Raw genomic sequence first — 6,000 nt, forward strand, 5'->3', positions numbered from 1 at the left:
GCGATATGAATCTGAATTAAAATCTTGAAAATAATGTACATTACACAATACAAATGAAAAGCCTCAAAATATTTTTATTGTGAAAATTTGTATTTTATGTAAATTATTTAAAAAATGTAGCAGTACAACAAAATGAGTTATTTGGGGGGAATTTCTACAAAATTAATTTAAGTTGGTTTTAATGGAAAAATGCATGTAATTTCTCAGTTTGGCCACACAGTGGTGCTGACGCTCTCCTGCTTCCACTCATGCCCTCCTGATATCTCACTGTGGCCACGCAGAGTTGGTTAAAAGAGTTGGACAAAAACCAGTCTCTGACAGTTTAACTTAAAACTTTTTGTGCTGATGAGACTTTTATATTTTATTGGTTTGTATTTCTTCCACCTTCTGTGTCAGGGAGCAGTGTTTGAGCAGCATGAAATCAGAGTTGGTGGCAGGAAGCTGTGACCCCGGGGACCTCAGGGATATTCCCCATGTTTAGAGTTGAGGCATGTTTGTGTCATTGACATACAATCCATGTGGGAATGTTTATAACCCTGAAAATCACACAGATGAAAGCTTTTAAGACTGAAGTGCTGATGTTTACATCCTGTTTTTATTCAGACTTTACCCAGAATAATTTAGTAATTTCTTACTTAATGATTCTGGGTAGAACCTCAGCTGTCTCTTCTAATACTGTCAGACATTATTAGTGTCTGGGCCTTTCCTTCTCCCTTGACAGCTGCTCTCAATGAATTAGTTGCGTGCTCTAAGGAATTATGTACATAGATGAGGTTTGTCAAAAGGAAACGTTGAACTTTCCATAACCATGTATATAAGTAATTTGATTTAATAACAGACAATCGTGGGAAAAGAGGCAAACACACCTTCTTTTACTGGCAACACAGATAAAATTATATATTTTTGTATGTATTTATGACAAAATGATGAACTCTAAAATCATGGCCCATTTCCTAGACATTGAACGAGCTTAGGGTCACCATCTAGACCGTACCGGGATGTTTTGGCTTCACTCTACAGTTGAAGGAAGTGGAGACGCGTCATAAGTACAGTCTGTGGTTCATACTGGTCTTTAATGGTCGCACTTGAAGTTTCCATAGAGAGGGCTGAGGCATGATGAAACAGGGCAACATTCACAAGTAGCATGAACGATATCTGCAGTAGAAGTGCTCCAAATGAATGAGTGTGTTTAACTACTACTATTAAAGAGCTGCATAGTACCGGTAGCCTGTTTGGCCCTGTTCGTTGTGAGGAACTTCAGCAGCATGTCCTTATAAAGCCAGTCAGCGATCACATCTTTACATCGTTTAACCTCTCTGCATGCGTTCATGCTGGCTGGTTTCCAGCTGCTGCTCCTCCCTCCACCACACCCACCTGTTCTTTAATGTTCCTGTACGTGTTTGTTGAGATGGGAAATAGATCACTTCTCAGGTGATCAGGTGTCCCTGACGGACACGGCCATCTGGGAACCACCTGTGAGAAAGAGAAAGAAAGCTGTGAGAAAATGTTCCTCCCAAATTAAAAGTGAGTTACACTTGCAAGTGCTCCATGATAATTCAGGTGGTACTCACTCAAACATGTTGAAAGTGGTCGTTGCTATAGGCCTTATTATGTCACAGGGCTAACTCCATGCAGCACTGTGAGCTCACTAACTCCATAATCAAGTTGCTCAGAGAGGCTCAGTGCAGAAACGAAGCCTGATGCGTCTCAATTCAGTGGAGGGGCCGGGCTGGGACATTGGAAAGCCTTTTAAAGAACATTTCGCAGCGATAAAATATTTGCATAATTTGGATAACGAATAAGTAGCAGTGCAAAAGATAATCCATCTTCCTTTTAGTGTCTCGGAAAAACACACGAGGCTGAGGTTCCACCTCGAAAAGCACCTGTCTTTTTCCATTAAAAAGTGTATTTCTCCCCATTAACCATAAAGCCTCGCAATAGCAAGAGTGTGTTTTAATGCAACCCTGTAAAACCACAGCAGATTTGCCCGTGGTCATAAATTACAAGCAGACAACGGGTGATTGCCTCTCAAAGGGAAAACAAGTGGATGAGACGGGTTTAGTGAGAATTATTCAAATGAATTGCTCTTGTTTGCATAGAGAAAAGGGGGATTTTGACAAGATGGGCTGCCTAGAATGGGATTGGTAATTCCTTCTTTTTTTTTTGCAGCCAACATATTTATGAGCACAGAGTTAATTCCGTTATTCACAGCGACACGTCAAAACTCTGGATGTGCTTCTCCTCCCGTGATTGACCGTAAATCCCAGTGTGTATAGAAAATGTGTTGAATACTCTGCTTCATTCAACCTGTGTAATTTACAGGTTGTGCACCGGCTCTTTAAATCATAAAAGCTATATGAAAATCAGTAAAACTGTATTGGAGTTAAGATCTCTTTTGGGGTAAACATGACAAGTGCTTGTTTTGTGTTTGCCTAGTACCCTGTTTATCCAACCACTTAATAAACGACACTAAAATGTGAAATACTCTGCGTTGTTATGTTATATGTCTAGAGCTTTTATTGTGAAAGGTATGGAGCATGGATTCATCAGTACCCGGCTCAGTTAAGTTTTGGTTATATTGCACATTTGGATGGCTGCATGGACACAGCTGTTGTGGAACCCTGAAGACGGGTCTTTGCATTTTACTTAGGCAGACGTTCTCACTGTTCTCCATGTTCTCTTTTGTCTGTGTAGTTAATATTGGAAGCAGGCAGCAGCCAATTCTGAAACGTGAAACCAAAGCTGAAAAACTTGCATTCTCTTGACTGGCCATCAGGGGGCGACTCCTCTGGTTGCAAAAAGAAGTCTGATTGTATGGAAGTCAATGAGAAAATGACCCTATCTCTCTTGATTTATTATCTCAGTAAACACTGTAAACATGAGTTTATGTTCTCAATCTCTAGTTTCAAGTCTTCATGATGTTCATTTAGTAAATTATTGTCCATTTAGATTCAAATAGACCATAAAGCAGCGTATGATTTAGGGTGGGGCTACCTTGTGATTGACAGGTTGCCAGTGCAGTTAGCTACAAAGATGACTTTAACACTTAGCTGTAAAGTTGACCTTGAATTATGAAGCTAACTTTGTTAACAGCTTCACACCAGAACCAGATGGATCCAGATCCAGTAAGGTTGCTGCTCTGCCTTTTGTGCACGTCAGATATGGTCACTTTCCTTCAGTGCAGAAATTCCAAGATGGCGGCTGTCAAAATGCCAAACTGGAGTCTTCAAAACCATAGTCCACAAATCGATGGGTGACGTCACCATGACGACGTCCACTTCTTGCATACAGTGACACTGACACTGGAGGTGCAACCGAGAGCTATATATTCAGTTTTCCAAAATTAGACCCAGTACCGGAATGTGAATTAATTCATGTATTATGTACATGTGTAGATGTATTATCAATTTCCTCAAAAGTAACCTTTAGCTCCTCGCCTAAAATATCATTTTAAACTCTGCTTCTGACTGAAACTAATCTAACTAAACTAGTCATAATTAACTTCAATGCTTTACATTTCATGTAGACAGGCTTTTGCTTTTGACTAATCAAAGAGATGAACTGATGAACCAGTTTCATCGGCGTTTGCGTCCAAAAGTCTTCAGCTCCCCTTCATTTGTCCTTGCAGAGACAACCTGTAGACTTTCTCCAACCCTGCTGGCTGTGAGATGAGGATGTCCTGAGGGTCGGTTTAGTGTAAGGAGGCTGGAGCGGAGTGTAATTGTATTTGTGGTGATGGGTTAGGTGAGGTTCAGGAAGCTGGCTCCACCGGGGTCGGAGCACGCTGCTGTGTGGATGACATGATGGATGGACTCCTCCCCGGCTACTCACATTGATCCCTCAAACTCTAATGGCCCAGAGAGAAGGGCCAGCATGGGACTATCTTCTCATAGATGAATGACCCGGGTACCTGGAGCCCAGGAGCCCCCGTCTTCCCAGGCCTGGACCATCACATCTTCATCACGCATCGATTAGCAGCGGCGATAAATGGCCAGCTGCGGTTGCTGCTAGATGAGCATGAAACACTGTGCGGGCTCCTTTCTAGCAGAAACCTGGGCTTCATTAGCAAAGCCACAGTAGCCCTGACCTGACATTTATACCTCTATATTTAATTATCTCCACTCTGTAGGGGTGCAGAATTGGCTTACGCATGTGCTGCGTTTTGTTAAGTTAAAACCAGGAACACATAACAGGGAAGGGCCTGCTATCATCAAAAGGTAAACAAAAAAAAAGAAAAAAAGACTGCTAGGGATCTGTGTTCTGCCCTGCCCTGGGGTTTGTCTTGAAAATCACAGTAAACCTGCTTCTTGTAAAGGCCCAGTCAGTGGTTAGAACTAAGTCAATGCAGTACCTAGAAGTTCAAGTCCTACATTTCAAATGTAGCTTAAACCTGAACTAATGGAGATTTAGTTTGACTAATGGTTTTATATTTGTAGCTGTTGGAAATAAGGTCTCATGGTTTCCAGCAGCAGCTGTGTTCAGTGAAACACATCTGATAAGACAGTGTACACTAGCTGCTCAGCAGCAAACAGCAGACGGACACAGTTAGAGACAAGCTGGTGAACATAGTGGAGCATTTAGCAGCCGAAGAGAAGAGACAGACATTTCCTTCAGGAGTTGGTGGAGACTAAAACAGAGCTAAAAGGAGAGTGAATCATGTGGAGAGAAATAACTAAACTGAATGCTAATGCTGAATTTGCTCCAACAACGTGCTGTACAAATTTATAAAGTGATAATATGTTAATGCAGTGTTTACAGTCATTAATTGGCCAAAAGAAAATCAAATTAAAGGTGCTATGTACAATATTGGGAGCATTTCTTTTGGCTCACAACATGGCGATTGCTGAGCCGAAGCCTTCAAGCTAGCAGTGCTAACACCGACTATGTTATGTTAATGAAACTCAGATAACAACACACACAGAGGGAGAGCAACACCATTCTCTGCTCAGGTAGACGTTACTGCTCAGGTAGACGTATAGCACCTTTTAACACTGATACCAGCATCTGATATTGTAGCTAGGATGTTTTATATTATTTTAAGTAACCATTTTTAATCAAGAATATTTTTCTGATTCTCTTTTTTTTGTCGACCTCTGTCTACTTGCCTGCTGCTAACCTCAGCCTAGGATCATGTTCAAGTAAGCCTCACTTTAATCCTTCCTGCTCGGTTTTTGAGTCCAAACACTGTTGGGAACTTTATTTTATAAAAATACATAACCTGTAAAGTAATCATTAACCATAGATAGAAAAATCTCGTGCACTAGAAAGCATACATTTCCCTCTAAAATATATTAGGGCAAAGTATTAAACATTTTTTAAATGAAATGTACTCACTTCCGAACACTGAGGCTCACACTCCCTCTGCACGTTTCTTGTTGCACAGCCATGCTTTGTAATTTAAGCACAGCTTTAAAGATTCATGCTCCGATTGATGGATGTAGATACAGAAGTAATAAGCCTTTTTTCACAATTCCTCCCGCTCACACCATCCCGCTGTATTTAAACATTTAGAGCATCCTCTCCTTTCACTCACGTCCTCAATTAAAGATCAAAATCTTTTGCATTTTAATTGGAATTATATTAGCCCATTTAATGCCTTGTGTCATTAAAGTTTTATCCATAATTTGAAAATAGGATTCATCTTGTTGAAATTGTCTCCGGATGAAATGGGGTCGATGACATTGGGGCCGAGCAGTGAAGTGTAATTTGTCCAGACCATGGTGACACTTGTGCGGCTCCTTACAAGTCAGTCAAGCTGTTTCCTCAGCGTTTGACCCAGACATCTGCTCCATCCATCGGCCACTGAACGTCCCCCGGCCGGCCGTTAGGAGTATCACCTCTCCCAGGCGGTCATCATTCCTGTTGTCTTGTTGTCTTTTTGATTTTCTGAGCCCATCATGTGAATACCACTTTCTGTTAGCGCATTTTATTCAAAGTTCAAACTACTATTTGAATGTGTGAAAACATTTTTTGTTAGAAATGATCTGTATGAATTCAAAA

This window comes from Eutrigla gurnardus, assembly GCF_963514095.1.
Source record: "Eutrigla gurnardus genome assembly, chromosome: 16".
NCBI lineage: Eukaryota > Metazoa > Chordata > Actinopteri > Perciformes > Triglidae > Eutrigla > Eutrigla gurnardus.